General features: G+C 54.5%; 1 long non-coding RNA gene across 1 annotated transcript; it reads right to left on the bottom strand.

Annotated features, from left to right (window-relative positions):
• Positions 1-14,479: 14,479 nt before the first annotated feature.
• On the bottom strand, positions 14,480-16,164 carry LOC115499501. The gene is made up of 2 exons (XR_003964176.1): positions 16,058-16,164; positions 14,480-15,398 (listed from the first exon to the last, which is right to left on the bottom strand). It is a non-coding gene; the product is annotated as an uncharacterized LOC115499501 (long non-coding RNA).
• Between the last annotated feature and the right edge of the window lie 275 nt (positions 16,165-16,439).

The raw sequence follows: 16,439 nt of genomic DNA on the forward strand, positions 1-16,439 counted from the left end.
TTGTATATTTAAGTAATGGCAAAGTGTCTAAAGTTTGAATGATTGTTGTTTGCGGCAACGATAAGAACAGTGATTTTACTGACCCCTCACTAAAAAGAGTGAGCAAAGGACTTCACCTTTGATTCCTTCTGTCTCTTCTTATTCCATCTTCGTGGAGGGACAGAATTTGTCCTGTCCAATATGGCTATGTGTAATGTGGACAGATTTTGAAAACATGAATGGTATGTTTTTAATCCTACCAATTAACAATGGGCAGACTAATAATTCTTATGCATCATGTTCTTTTGCAGCCTTTACACATTAACATCAAGCTACACAACTTATTCACTTGGGAAGGTGAGAATAGTTTCAAGGGCGGACATGACTGAGAAGTTTCTAGTTACCAGAAAGAAGAACCAGGTGGATCTTATTCCAAGAGAACTGCCCAAGGAAGAAGAAAGGAGAGTGAGAGGGCAGCTGTTTGATTTCTGTTTCTCTTCTCTCTGGATGAAAATGCCACCGGTGAGGCCTCCCAGAAGAATGGACCCCAATTCCTTTTGTGTCTCTGGGAAGAGACAGCCCAAGGCGGGCCTTGCATAAAGCTGGAAAGGCATCAGTAGAGGGGAATGTCGATGCTGCGTATTTATATCTCAGAGAAGGTGTGGACTGTGTTCACCATAGCCCAGCCCCTTCCCCTGCTCACAGTGCGGTGCCCTGGTCCCAGCATCATAGGCGAGAGGCATCGTGTTGGGAACAGAGAGGCCACTTAGAGCCCAGGGTCAGAGGACCCATGGTGGGCACAGGGCAAGATGACCTGGTGAGACACATACTGTTTTGAAATACGCTTTTCACTTTCCAGATACGAGGCATGTTTTTGGCTATTTTATTGTTACTGCTTGCTAATTTCATTCCCTTATGGACAGAAAATATGGTCTCCATGATATCAATTGTGGAGTATGGGTTGCGGCTTCCTCTGTGGCCGAGGGGGTGGTCTTTTAGAAAACATTCCACGCATACTTGCCATGCACGTGTGTTTTCCAGTTGTTAGATGCCGGGTTCTATGCACGTCCACTAGATCAGCACAATCAATGGTATTCAAAACGGCATTCAAAACTGGCTTTTTTTGGTCTCCTTCATTTTGCTTTTTTGGAGAGAAGTAATATAATCCCTTAATATGATTATGTACTTTTCACTTTTTCTTTGAAGTTATGTAATTTTTGTCCCTTGTGAGGCTATATGCTGTTAGCGATCCACAAGGATAAGAGTGTTATAAATTCCTGGGAAATTGTTCTTTTTATCATTAAGTTGTGACTTTTTGCCACTCTTTTGCCCCGTGTCTGATGGTGAAATTACCCTCCGGCTTTGGTTTGGAGAGTACTGACTGGCATGGTGGACGTTGGTCCCCTATCTCTCTCCCTAGCATCTGCCTAAGGCCTCTCCCACCCTGCAGATCTTAGCGGGAGGCAGGGTCCACCTCCCAGCGCGGATGCTGACAAGTCCAGTCTTCCCGCATCTTTGCTGTAGTCATGGCATCCAGTTTTGGCCAAAGTGAAGCTATCTTGGATTGGGACCTGGGGATGTTCAGAAGCAGAGAGAGTGAAGGACAAGTGTCACGTGCCCACAGGCGGCAGTGGTTGTTCCAGCATCGTTTGTTAAACGACTATCATTTCTATATTGAATTGTCTTTGCTAATTTATCAAAGGCGAGCTGACTCTATTTGTGTCTATCTGTTTCTGGGCCTTCTAGTCTCTTCTGATTTCGTGGCTATTCTTTCGTCAGCGCCACACTGTCCTGTAGCTTGGTAATAAGTCTCGAAAGCAGGCGATGTTAGCCCTTCGCTCTTGTTCTTTGCTGCTTCTCCTCCTTCCCCTCCCCCTCCTCCTCTTCTCCCTTCAATATTGGGTTGACTATTCTCGGCTTTTTGCCATTCCTTATAAACTTCAGAAAGTATAGTTTGCTGACATTTTATTGGGATTGCATTGAATCAATACACGAAGTTGGGAAAAGTGGACCTCTTAGCAAGGGTGACTGTTCCAGCTGTGATCTCGGATTTCCTCCCTAGCGGTTTGTAATTTCCGCATATAGATCCCGTACATTTTGGGGGAATTAGATTTATACCTGACTTCATTTCTGGCGCTATTGTAAATGACACTGGGGTTTCATTTTGAATTCAAAGTGTTTTTGCTGGTCTATAGGAAAATGACGGACTCCAGTATATTTACCTTGCATTCTGCAACCTTGCTATGCTTGCTTATTGATTGAAAGAACTTTTCATCGCCGTTGTTGATTCTTTGGGATTTTCTACATAGACGATCATGTTATCAGTTTTATTAATTAATTAATTAATTAACTTATTTATGCAAACTGTTTTATTCATTGCCTCCCAATCTGTGTATCTTATTTCTTGTTCTTTTGTGCTTGGCCTAGCTAGTTAGCTTTCCAATACGGTATCGAATAGGAGTGGTGCCTTTGCCTTTCAGATGTCAGTTTCCCATCATTAAGTATAATGTGAACTGTAGGTTTTCCTTTGTTTGTTTTGTATTTTTGTAGATGTTATCAAGTTGAGGACATTCTGCTTTATTCCTACCTTGCTAAGACTTTTGTTTTTATACCATGGAGGGGTGTTTTGTGTTCTTTTTTAAATATTTTTTTTTTTGCATTAACTGATAGGATCATGATTTTTCTTCTTTAGGCCATTACTGTAGTAGATTACATGAGTTGATTGTTGAATGCTGAAGCAGCCTTACGTATCCTGCAATTCCATTTGGTCTTGGTGTACAATGAAAAACAATTTTTCAAAAAAAAGTTTTCTAATGTTTGTTTAATTTTGAGAGAGAGAGAGAGAGACAGAGCACGAGCAGGGGAGGGGCAGAGAGAGAGAGGGAGACACAGAATCCGAAGCAGGCTCCAGGCTCCGAGCTGTCAGCACGGAGTCCAGTGCGGGGCTCGAACCCATGAACCGTGAGATCACGACCTGAGCCGAAGTCGGATGCTTACCAGACTGAGTCACCCAGACGCCCCAGTCCTCCCTATATATTTTAAAAAGTTGTCCCTTTATATTTCGGTAGTTGGACTCAGAGCTTATTTTGCATTTAGATTTAAATAGTTGGTTGATTAGTTTGGGGGCAAGATGGGGTGATGTGTGCTTCCATGAAGTGGTACCTAATGTCTGCTTGTCTCTCTGTTGTGTCAGAAGCCCCTCATGTTCACGGCCCCAATACACAAACTCATTAAAGGTGCAAACCATGATGCCCTATTTCTAGCCTTGTTTCATCCCTCATTAGCTGGGCTATTTCTACAAAGAGGAAATTTTCTCCCGTGAGCTGTCTGAAACCTAGTGTAGGAGTTTATATAGGAAAGGCAACCTAAATGTTTGGTTCTTTCACTGTACTTACCAGTTTTCGAAATATTGAGTTGATCTCTGTAATGAGTTTTTAAAGCACCATCATATACTGAGGACTGAATCACCTTGTTGTGTTTAATCCATTGCTCATGGTATCTCTGTTGTTGCTGTTTTGTCCCTTAGATGGCTAACAAGAGCCCGTTCTAGGTGATCCCTGGTCCCTGGTGACGTGACCTGAAAGTTTTGGTGGCGAACTTGCTTTCAGATGTGAGCAGGTGTTACCAATGCATCTAGTACACCTGTTGACCCGCACCTGGGGCCAGCCATTGTTCAAGGAGCCCTGGTCCCTCTTAGTGGGAAAGGTAGAGATTACAATCTGCATGCCTAGCAGAGTTTTAACGAGGAAATGGAAGTTGCATGCAGAGACCAAGCCCGAGTGGTCCCGGAGGCCCGCATCTCATGTGGGAGGCCTGAGTCACGTGTGTCCCAGCTTGTGAAAATGTTCCCACAGAATAGTTTTGTTTTCTTTTTGCTGGGGGGCCCCCGGAGTTTCACCCATTCAGGACAAGTTTTTACATTCATTTCTTGGCTCAAGGTTCCCCGAACCACATTCACAGTGCAAATTTGGAATTCTTACATGCATGTGGTGCAGCTTGAGGCTTTGATTTCTCATGGGAAAACTCCGTCTTCCCATTCAAAGCCTCGGGCGGATGGCGGTCCTGCGTGGCACATCCGGGACCGGCGGCTGGAATTCTTCTAACCTCCTTTCCGGGGGCGGGAGGGTCCTCTCTGGATAGCTCTTCTGTTCTCCTAGCCAGACGCTGGCGGTTCGGTACTCCGTGTGGGCCCCCGTCTCCTCTCCCACCCGGAATGGGGGAAAATGCTGGGGCTGTCCCTGGGCCTGTTTCCAGGTGGTGGGGATCTGTGGGGCAGGATTTCTGCTGTCACTTGAGTCTGCTTCATTTCTGGCACACAAGGACGTCCCTTTTCTCTTCTGAGCTCGGCTAGAGGTCTTTAGGAAAGTCTTAGGCAGCCTTTTAAAATCTGTCCTGACTTCTACTTCCGTATCAATCAGGGAGCCATAACATTTTATGTTGGGGGGGCTTTTTCCAGCTCTGATGGGGATACGTTCTGCCCGTGAGAGTGGGGAGTGGAGACATATCTTTTTCCCGAGATGCTCCCTCCCAACCCGACTCCCCGTGTGGGGGGAAGACACCCCCAGCTTGAGGCTTTGATTTCCAGAATACTTTTTAACACATCAGGTGCACGGACCTTCTCCCATCTCTGGAAGGTTGGAGGGGGCCATGTGTCCGTTCCTCCCATACCCGACGCTGAGCGTGACGCGTGTTCCTGGTGAGCGGCACCGCCTCCACGGAGGGAGAGCTCTGTCCTCCCCCGGGGCACTTACCAAGTGCCGTGGCCCTCACGTCCTCCGCCACCTCCCCCTTCTTTACCAGGCCGCTTTTTCAAAAAGACATTTTTAGCGGGGCTCCTGGGTGGCTCGGTCAGTTAAGCATTGGACCTCAGCTCAGGTCATGATCTCACTGTTGGTGGGTTCGAGCCTTGCGTGGGGCTCTGTGCTGACGGTGAGGAGCCTGCTTGGGATTCTCTCTCTCTCTCTTCCCCTTCCATGCTCTCTCTCTCTCTCAAAGTAAATAAACTTAAAAAAAAGGCATTTTTAGGAACATTATTGCGAACTACCCCACATGTCCTTGTCAACCAACTCTGCTTTCCTGGGAAGGGAATGCAGACACTGTCTTCAGAGGTTTCAGGGCCCGGCGGCGCCTGGGGGCATCTGGATCGCACTTGACCCACTGCCGCCCCGGTGGATGAAGCAACGATGCTCTCTGGGACTCTTCCCAAGACGCGAACACAAAGGCCTGCATTCTTTTCCCTCCAGGACGTGTTGTTGCTTCTGACACGTTTTATTACCGACCGGGGACTGATGAGCCCCTTTGTTCTTGGTTCAAAGTGGCCAGATACCAACGTGGCACCTCTCTAGTTTGTTACCCCTAAACCTAAAAAAGCAGAGGCTGCGGACGACCGACTCCAAGTCCTGGACCAGGTTCCATATTTCCTCCTGGGGCCAAGCCTGCTTCGGGGAGCTTAGGTCGACACGTTTCCCTCGAGTTTTCGTATCGCGAAGCATTTCTCCCAAGCAGGTAGGTGTCACCTGCGGGGCATGTTGAGGCCTCTCGCGGAACGCAGCTTCCAAAGAGCTGGCGGGTGATACCCTCCGCAAAGCTTTGCGTAGACGGGGCACTTGCAAGGGAAAAAAAAAAAAATGAGCCGTGTTATGATCGAGGAACAGTTGCTTAGAGACTGTTCACACAACCGACAATTGAGGAAATGGCAGCCGTGAAATGGAACGAACACCGGACCCAGACACAAAAGGAAACCCTCATCCATGATCCGGGCGTGATCTCGGCAAATCTGTGTTCATTCCCCATAACCTTGCCCCCTCGGCGGCAGGCCCCAGCAGGGGACAGGGCCGCCTGCCTCATGGGATGCGCCACGGGCCCGACGGCCCCGCCCGAGTGAGCGACAGGACGCGCCCAGCAGAAACCATGCCAGGCCCTCGGCGAGCGTGGCAGTGGTCGGAGCCCTGGGACGGCCGTGGAGGAGACACGCCCTGTGGCCCTGGGTGGCGCGGTCCTGGGGCCACGAGCCCTCCCCGTCCGTGCGTGTCTCTTTCAGACCGGCCTCCGTTTTCCCACCACCCAGCATCTTAGGCGGCAGCAACTGCTAGGGTCCCCAAGGAAGCTTGTCCGCGGGTGCACAGAGGTACTGGTGCAGATGACATGGTGGCCGCCGACCGGGCCAGTTTCTGTGGAAGCTAAGACCCGTGCTGCTTTAAAGCTGAGGGTGCGTCCATCGGCAGAGACCAGGAAGGCAGGCCTCCCTGTGGGTGGAAATGTCTCTGGCCCTCCTCAGCGTCCACACCTGTGCCTCTCGTCCAGCGTCGACAGATGCCTCCCCAGGGGCCAAAGGGGTCTGGTTCCTGTTCCAACACTGAAGTCTGGTGGCTGTGTTGACCACCCATTCTGGCGGGACACGGTTCCCGGTGTAGGAGGTGGAGGGGTGAACGTGAAACACAGGTCCCGGCCCTCCTGGGGCCGCAGCTTAACCCCCAGCGTGCCCCCGGGGTCCTACAGAACATGGGGCAGCTGTCCCCTTAGGAAAGGGACGGACACAAATGCATTTATTTATTGTGTGCAAGCCGGTGTTTAGACCATGGAGGTTGGGTTTGGACCAAACGGCAAGTTTGTATTAACTTGTATGAACACACAAGGCCCTCGTGTTTTCTGAGCCTCGATTTCCTCACCTGTATGTGAGGAGTGGGAATCTGTCCTTGCAAGGGTTCCTGGGAATGATGGCACGTGGGGGGGCACAGTCTGTCCCCTCCTCACTCTCCCCTCTGCTCGACTAGGTCGACACTGGATGGATGTGCTGTGCTGAAAGCCGTTGGCTACGGAACAGAACGTCGGGGCCGCCTTGAGTGTTTTCTTCCACAGTTTGGGTCCTAGGACGCTAAAAACCGTGTTCCTCGTCTCATCGGCTCCCGGTTTTAGATTAGTGGAGACGTCGTACTTTGTTATATTTGACCGGACAGCTTCCGGTTCCCAAATCAAGGACTTTTAGTGAAAATCCTGGATCCTAAGGGCATTTTGAAAATAGTGGCACACTGAACCGCTGACCTCCACACTCCTTTTACTAGTGTCGCTGTCTACGTGAGAGAGCAAAAGAAACTTTCTCTTTTGCCTAAGTCAGTGTCCTCGTTCTTTGTATATGAAGCCCAAACTACTTTGAACCACTACAGCACATAATAATCATTTGTGGGATGTTTGAGCAAATACCCTGATTTGCTAACACTTGTATATCCGACACAGTAGATGAAATACAATATATTTGACACCCCTGTTTGTCCTCGGCACCTGTGTGTATCCCACCCGTCCGGAACTCCGGGGAGGTCCCCACCTCTGTGTGTGGCTGACCCCTCCGGACATGTGCCAAGGCGCTCTTGTCTTTTCCTGTCTATGTTTTTCCGCATCTTCTTCCCTCAGATCCGACCCTCCCTCCACCTGTGTCCAGCCAGCAAGTTCCCCCTCGTCTTTTAAGATTCCCTCTGAGTGTCACCTTCTCGTGAAGCCCCCCACCTCCTCCCAGCTCCACCTCTGGTTCCTACGGCTCCCTGGGGTTGCCGCACTGTGGGGTCACTAAAGTCTCTGTTCCCAGCACTGTCTCTGCCCCGGGCTGCTGGCTGTCCCCAGGGCAAGAGCACAGTCCCTGCTGACTCACCAGGTGCCCGCTGTCCCTTCGGGGTCCCTGCCTGGCACGCTGAAGTGTCTGAGTCACCCCTTCTCCCTGCTCATGCCTCCCACCCTCTGCCCCTCCCTCTCCACCGAGCTCATGACTTCTGCCTTCCACAGAGAAGGTAGTAGCCTCCAGTGAGAATCTGAACAATCACCCCCCCCCACTTCCTTTTTACAAGGGCAGGCTTGATCTGGGGCGAGCCATCAGCGCACCTGCCCAAGGCCAAGGGCTGTGGCCCATACTCGTGGCTCTTGTTTGCTGTAGCGACTCCCTTTCCTCTTGCACAGTCAATTCTCCTGTCTCCCGTCAGCATGCATACCTGCTGGGATAGGTCTCAGAAGAAACCCATCTAGGTGCTGCCTCTTTCTCTGCTCCCGTTATAGCAAGACTCCCTGAATGACCCTCTCTTAGCTTCTCTTCCCATTCTCCCTTGAATCCATTCCGCTCAGATTCCTTTGTCCTCTCCGAGGTCATCATCGGCCTTGATGTAGCTAGATCTGGAGGTCAGTCTTCAGTCCTGGTTCCAGCTACCTCCAGCTGCATGACAATGTACTGCCATATTTAAACACCTGGGCGCCATTCACTGGTTGACTAGGGTGGTTCTAGATGGGCCTTCCTTGTGGCTCTAGTCATCTGAAGAGGAGACTGAGCTGTGCATCCAAGATGGCGGATGCACGTGGCCAGCAGCCAGTGCTGCCTGTGGACTGGGAGCTCACGGTGGACCGCTGGCCACCACCGGACCTGCACGTGGCCTCTCCCCGTGGTTTGGGCTTCTCATCACGTGGGCTTCTGTTTCATGAGACAGTGTTTCAAGGGTGAGTGTTCCAGGATACAAGTAATAGAAGCTGCCAGGCCAGTTACAGGCTCTGCCCAGAGTAGACGCCAACTCCCGGCACCGTTTCCTCTTGGGCAGAGCGGTCCAGGCATAGGATAGGACCCATCCCGATTCGACGGGTGTGGGTGAGAAACGAACTCTGCCTCCTGGTGGTCCCCCCCGGGCCCGGAAGTACTCATTCACCAGCGTCCGCCTCTCCTCCTTCCCCTGCCTCCCTGGCCCGGGGAGCGTGAGTTGACGTGGGGGCATGTGTGTGGCTCGGAGGCCTACCCCACGTGCAGAGAGACGTGCCTGGGCGCCTGGCAGGCTTGGGGGGACCGAGACCAGCGTGAGGCACTAAGGTTTGAGCAGGAGACCTACCACAGCATCACTGGTCTGTCATGCCTGATGGAACACAACAGGACTTCTCAGAACAATGAGGCGAAGTTCTTTCTCCCCCCCACCAGTCTAAGCAGATAAGAACCTTCCCACACCCCCACACCCCCAGTACGAAACAAGAGAAGAGGAGGATTCTGAGTTTCTAAACATTGCATGCATCTTCTAAAGCCCAAACGGTTCACTGGCATTTGACATCTGTCTGCAGGTATCGGTCCGCATCCAACGTGTCCCTCCCCCAGGGGTGGAGACAGGGTCTTGCCCTGTCTCCAGCTGCACTAAGACGAGCCCACTCAAGGCAGTCACAGCACAGCTGGAAGAGTTGCACCCGGCCAAACGCAGGTATGGTGGCCTGCAGGCCGAGCACGTGACTACACAGGAGATGCTGCCTGCTTTTCAGGCGTCTGCGATATGACGGGGCATGTGATGCGGTCATTCATTCCGTCTGCAGGTGTTTAGTAAGTGGTCCATTCTGGGCACCCGGGATGCAGCGGGGGATGGGATCCATGCAGGGAGGTCCCCTTCCTGAAGCGCCTACTCCTGGGTGGGATGGTGCATGGTACGGCTGATACGAACAAGGGGGATAACAAGGCACCTGAGCAGAGACCGGATGTGAAGTGAACAAGACACCCACGCAGGGCTCTGGGGACAGAGCCTCCTAGGTGGGGGCGGGGCAACGCCAAGGCAGCGTGACGGGAACTCATGTGGGATGCGGGAGAGACCGTGATGATTCTCAGGGTCCCTAGAGTAGCGGCCCATCCTGTCGACCCTGCGTCGTGGACGCCCTATCAGGGTGACTCTCCCCGGGCGAGCCGCGTCAGGACACCCCGATTCTGTGAGCTCAGGGGGCCCACTGCAGGGCGTGTGCTCTGGTGGGAGAAGTATTTTGATAGCATTCAAAAAATGTCTGTAGAGCCAAAGTCAATAGAACATACCGGGTAAAAATGGGGGAAGACGTCTCACGTCTTCATGAGAGTCTCCGAAGGCGCCCAGCGATATTTCATATCCTCAAATATTTGAACAGAGTTCAGAGGCTTAAATGCACGTTTCCTTCTTAGAGCGTCCAGGATCTGCTAGTTCCTTCTCCGCGCAGGTGGAGCTGTTCCGCTGAAATGTTTTTTTCTCCCCTGACTTCCTGAATTGCGTTTGCTTAAGAAAATCGTCCGGGAGATCCCAGCATTTAGCCGTGGCAAAGCTCGCGTGAGGCCTGCTGGGGACGCGGCGTGTCCTCCGTGAGCTCCCCCACCGCAGGTGGATCCCTGAGCCGGGTCGCTGCCCCTCTGTGTCACCCGTGCCTCCGGGCCCGCACCTGCACAGCTGCCCCCCGGGTCCTGCGGGAGGCAGGGGCAGGTGCCCCAGGTCTCAGAGCAAAAGAGTAATTTGAAAAGGATATATTCACCGGAGATGGGTTCTCAATTCCTGAGGCCGGGGGCTCTTTGGTGCTCTCCATTTTAAATTGGATTTTTCTTTGAGGATGTGGTCTCGAAGGACAAATCATCACGCGTGTGGTCTTCTGGGGGAGGCTCCCCGGAACCTTCATGGCAAAATCAGAGCCGAGAAATGAGAGAAGGGGCAGGTGGGCGGTTTTCCAATTTGGGCTCAAGTGGGTCTCAAGGGAAAGTGCAAGGACAACGAGAAAACATCTAAAATGTCATGTGCAGAGCGTGTGCTCCGAGCGGTTTCCACAGACAGGGCACGCATCCTTGGAACTGAGATACAGCCGCTGGTAGGCCGCCCGCGGCTGGGTCCGGGACGGGTGGGGGGCAGGGCTGAGCGCCACCCCCCAAATCACACGGGCCCGGCGGCCTCTGCGTTCTCCGCCTTCGTGGCTTCTGGGACTCTGTTCTGCACAGGACGCGTGGCCACTCACTGACTTGCCCCCCGCCGTCTCACTCGTTCAGGGGTCCACGCACACCCAGCTCTCAGGGACACAAGCCCAGCTCTCGGGGAGCTCACGGCCCGCTGCCCGGTTGGCGTGGCGGAAAACATGTCCCGGGATCAGATTCTCCACTTCTTGGGAAATAAGAAAAAAAGATAAGGGATATGGCCATCGGAGTGAGGGCGTGATAAGTGATCCGCCTAAGCGATATCTAGGGCAAAGGATGCTGGTCTGCACACCCAGGAGTTGGGCTCACCCGCCGGTGGCCGGAGTCCCCGGAACACTCTGGAAAGGGCACGGGCAGAGGGCGGGCCCTCTGCAGACGGGGGACCCTGCTGTGAAACCTCCTAGTTCCTCCGACAATACAAGTCCCTCATCATCCCCTGGAAAGGGTGAGTCTGGAGAGAAGGAGGTGGCCAAGAGTGTTGTCTCTGAGGAGCAGAGTAGACATGGCACCTGGTCCCGTGGGGCCTGGGCCGGATGGAAGTCACTCTCTCACGCGAGACGCCAGCGGCCATCTTGGAGGGCCCTGCACACGCACGACAGACAGCTTACAGTCCCAGGTGCTCCTCTGGTGCGTGGGGAGGGTGGCCGTCTGTCACGTGCGTGCAGTGCCCTCCAAGATCTGCCCTGACGCTTGCTGCCCCAGCCCAACAGCCAGTGTGTCCCGGGAGGCCACGGACGTTTGATCTCCTCGAAGCCCACCTGTGTGGCCGCCTTTCTGGCCCCGACCCCTCTCCCACCTGCACGGCCGCTGTTCTGGGCCACGTGGCCGCCGCATCAGTGGATCAGTGCAGTGGCCTCCTGTGGCGCTCCCCCTTCCACCCTCGCTCGCCTACCGTCAGTTCCTGCAGCGCTTGGAGCGAGGCCAGGGCTCCCTTCAGCTCCAAACCCTCCAGGGCTCCCAGTTTCCCTTGGAGCAAAGACTCCTCTTCACGACAGTTCATGAGACCTAAATAGGCTTTCAAGCCCTCCCTGTTTTTCTTGACCTCGCCTGTGTTCTCTCGCTCCCTCCCTCTCTCTATATCTATCTATCATCTATCTATCTATATCTCTATATAAATTCAGATACACTGAATATGCAAACAGACAGTGAGTGACCAGACCACCCGGCCAGTAAGTCCTGCAGCTACCAGCCCAGAACGGCAGGACCTGATTGAAAACTGCCAGCTTCCCAGTTTCTTGTCCCCAACTCAGGACCAACCAGGATGCCCAACGGGCTCCCCAACCAATCACACAGGACGCCCCCGCTAGCTGGCCCACTCCCAGCTTCCCCAGGTTCACTGCCTCTGCTCAGCACATGGACCCTCCCGTTCTTTCCCTGTGTCAAGCCTCCCCGCACCCCTGCCCACCTGTGAGTCTCTGACAAAGTCAAGTGACTACGGCAAGCATCAAATAATCCCTTTGGTTGTTCTCATTTGGGTGGATGTCATGTATTCTACACACACACACACACACACACACACACACACAGAGTCATTTGGGGCCTTGATTTCCGTAAATCATGGGGGATACTTTCTGAGACCCCCAGTGGATGCCTGAAACCACGCAGAGTACTGAACCCATATATGCCAGGTTTACTTTATAAAGTAGACACGATGAGAGATTAGTAACAATAGCAATAGACTAGAGCAATCATAACAATATACTACAATAGAAGCTATGTGAATGTGTTCTCTCTCTTAGTATTTATTTATTTTTGGGAGAGTGCAAGCAGGGGGGGGGCAGAGAGGGGGGACAGAGGATCCCAAGCAGGTTCTGCGCTGACAGGCTGACAGCAGCGAGCCGGACACGGGGCTCGGACTCGTGAACCTCGAGATCGTGACCGGAGCCAAAGTCCGACACTCAACCGACTGAGCCCCGGAGGCGCCCCGAATGCGGTCTCTCTCTTAAAACATCTGCCTGTGCTGTCCTCACCCTTCTCGTGATGATGGGGGGTGATCAACACCGTGTGATGAGATGAGGAGGTGAATGAAACCGCGGTAAGTGGGAGGAACCACCGCGTAAGCACACGAGGAATGACCTGCCCACCCGTGACCCAGACCCTGTTTGCTTGTTGGCCGTGGCCTTGCTCCCGCTAAGCGAAGGCCTGAAGGACTGAGGAACCCGGGGTGGCTCCTCGCGGGGCGCCTGCTGCACGGACATGTGTCAGGGACCTGCTGCCTCAGGGTCTGCATCGTGTCCTTGTCCCCTGAAAGCCGGGGGGGGGGGGGCTGGCCCCTGCAAGCCCCGCCTGCCGGAACAATCCTGTTTGATTTTACACCCGTGCAAAGCAAACTTTAATTACAGCTTGCAGAGCCGCGAGATTTGGGGGGCTTACCCGCTATAGCAGCTCGCCTTACCTAAACGAACCCTCCAAACAAAGACGGGAAATCGAGGACAGGGCGGAGGCCGGGACCTGCCCGGGGCTCCTGTCCCGCGCGCAGCCGGGGGTGGACAGACCTCTCCAGCACTTTGGGCGGGACACGCGCTGGCACGAGGCGAGGTGGGCGGAGCCTGGAGCTTGGAGACGCAGAGAGGAGGCCAGTGCCGGGCGGTGTCGGCCAAGGGCGCCGGAGCACACACGGAGAGGGCAGAGCGAGGGAGGGCCGCACCACGAGGAAGGTGGATTTTGCTAGAGATTCGGCGGGACCCCGTGTGGAGCCAGGGCGCACGGAGTTTGCTTTGCCGTGGGAAGGACCACTCGGCGGCGGGGGGCCGGTGGGCGGGTGGACAGCCGCGGTGGGAGGCAGGGGACCGGCCCGCGGATGGGGTAGGGGGAGGCAGGGGACGGCAGAGGGGAGACACTTGTGGGAAGGAAAATGCCGTAATACTCGCCCTGGATGAGAGGGGGCTGAGGGGCACCAGCTGTGCCGCCTAAATCGTTGACCCACGAGAGAAGCGGGACAGAGGGTGGGACCGGGGTGGACAGATGTGCCACGCTGGGCGCCACACAGAGCCTTGCGGTTACTGACAGGCTCGAGCAGCGTCGGCGTGGGACACACATTCCCTGCATTTGTTTCCTTGGAATTAAAATCCCAAACCAGTGTCTGTGCAACGAGGCCTGAGGCTTCCCGCCCCGAACCCGATATTGGCAAATTCGTTTCCGCAAGACAGCATTACCTGTCACGTTACATTAATGCGGCCTGTTTGTGTTTTACTGGGTCTGCTGTTTTTATAGCCTCTGATTGGACAATCGTTTTGGTTTACAGCTGTATGAAAGCTGTAGGGCGTACGAAACGCATACCTAATTTTTTGAGTCACGGTATGATGAGAATAATTAACCCAAGACAGGAGACGCATGATCCCTTTTATTTTCCTTTCTTTCTTTTTCCTTTTTTAATTTTTAAAATGTTTATTTACGTATTTTGAGGGAGAGTAGGGGAGGAGCAGAGAGACAGGGAGAGAGAGAGAGAGAGAGAGAGAGAGAATCCCAAGCAGGCTCTGTAGTGCAGAGCCCAATGCGGGGCTCGAACCCGCAAAACGTGAGATGACCTGAGCTGAGATCAAGAGTCGGATGCTCAACTGACTGAGCCACCCGGGCGTCCCATATTTCTTTTTCTTTTAAAGGAGCTTCGTATCTGCTTTGGGTCTTGACGACCACTGCTTTGGTGCCCTACTAGAAAGTGCGGTGTGGGTCTCTTACACTCTCTTGCACAGAGACGGCCCCATTGGACGTGGAGGAGAGGAGATGGGCTTCTGCTCAGTGACATGGGTCCCCTGTCTTGTCCCTGTGGGGATCCAGCGCACACATCGGTAGGGTGGTGGCCGTCACTGGGCCGACACAGTGTGTCCTGTGTTGGACGCACACCGTGGTCCCCTGGGGAGTTTGAGGAACGGATACCAGCAGGTGTCTGTGAATCCCACGCCACACACATCCGGGGTCTCGTTTAGATGCCGGGGGGTCTCTGCCTCTGTCTTCGTTCTCCTGAATGCGGGGGTTAGCATGGACGGCGCCTGGCCCTCCTGGAGGATAATTGGGAGAGCTGGCCGTTGCTGGAGGCCGTCAGGACGCTGCAAGCTGAGTGGAGACCTTGTCCCGCGCGGGGAGACCGAGCTTTCCGGAGCTGGCCGCAGCCGCTGCACCTGAACAGGAGCTGGGCGGGCAGGATGTTAGAAGCTTTCTTCCCACCTCACACCCTCCGCTTCAGTTCTATCACGTAGGCGGCTGGGGACAGACCTTCGTCAGAGCAGGGCTCTCATAGGCGAGGTGACGGGACCTCGGCAGCAGCCGGTGGCCACGTCGGACCTGCTAAATCACACACCTGCCTGTGAACAAGCTCCCCGGGGGATTTTGATGCCTGCTGGTTTGAGAGCCACTGACCTAGAATTTCTTCCATTGCTGCCATTCCATTAACTGCCTTTAATCCCGGTGTATGTTTATTCAGCATCTATGCAAACAGCACCTTGACGGGCTCCAGGAGCGCAGAGATGAGGCAAAGTCCCTGACTTTGAAGGTCACACGGCCTCGGTGTGGGGGGCGGGTAGCGCACGCAGATGCTTGTTGTGCGGGGTCAGGGCCGCGAAGGAGGAGCACCGGTACCGATGGAAGCACCAGGAAGGGAAGCCACGTCTCCCGGAGCATCACAGGATGCGGGCGTCGCGACAGGGCGTACGACCTGCTCCTCGTAAAGTTCCCGATGGGCCCCTGTCGCCCCAGGTCACCATCTCCATGTGGGGCCGTGCAGCCAAGTCTGGAAGAAGGGGCGCATGAGCAGAGCTTTGGAGCCCGAAGAGAAGTCACTTAGGAGATCTGGGCAGGCTGGGGGCCGGGGGCGTGGGGTGGGGCCCGACCGCTCCAGCCTGGCTAAGTCACCTCCCCGAGACGAGACATAGCCGCGGGAGACGCCGTGCGACCGTGGAAGCAACCTCTACCGCGTCCCGCAGGCTGAGCTGGGTTTTGTCTGCCAGAAAAGTACCCCTGTCGCCATCGATCGTAACGTGCGTGCGGAACGATCATCCCCCTCCACGTGCCCAGACGGCTCTCGCGGCCTTAAGCCCCCGCGCGGGTCTGGTCGGGCACCCGGGTGGGCAAGGGGGCAGGGGGCCGGGGAGGAGGCGGCCCTCAGGGGTGGGGGTCACCAAGAGGTGCCAGAGGCAAAGCGGGTGCCAGCCCGCGGCCTGCGGGGCGATGTCCTCCTTCATCCCGGCGTCAGGACACCTGGTCGGGTCTGTTTCCACTCGAGCCGCAGGGTTTGCAAGAAGCTACCTGAGCCGAATTTGTTACCCACTTACAGGAGCAGAGTGTCGCACAGACAACCCGTGACGATCCGTTTCCTGGACATGCCCTCCCCGTGTGCCCCGGGTTCCGCAAAACCGAAGCCCCCTGCCTCCCTCAGACTTTATTACCTACCGCTATGGGCCTGTGATGCGGGCTCTGACCTTGTGGATGGCCTTCTTGTCTACCACGTGGCCTGCTAAAAGCGCAGCCTGCACACTGTGGGCTCCGTGCTTTGATGCTTTTTTAAGGTTGAGTGCAAGCGGCTGCTTTTAAAACCACAGAGTCAATCATTCTCCAAGCCGGGAGCCAGGGTCTGCACCCCGGGGAGCGCTGACTTTGCCTTGGGACGTCTGCCGTGACATCTGGCCCTTGGCAAGGTTTCCGGGACGGGCAGGCTGCTGCTGCTTCCTTTCCCCTCTGGAAAAAACGCTGCGGTTCTGACGACGACCGCGGCGGTGGGGGGAGACAGCACACTGTGTTCCGGGGTCCTGTGCCCTCAGAGCTCGCTCTGGAC

The sequence above is a fragment of the Lynx canadensis genome, chromosome D4 (assembly GCF_007474595.2).
Source record: "Lynx canadensis isolate LIC74 chromosome D4, mLynCan4.pri.v2, whole genome shotgun sequence".
Classification (NCBI taxonomy): domain Eukaryota; kingdom Metazoa; phylum Chordata; class Mammalia; order Carnivora; family Felidae; genus Lynx; species Lynx canadensis.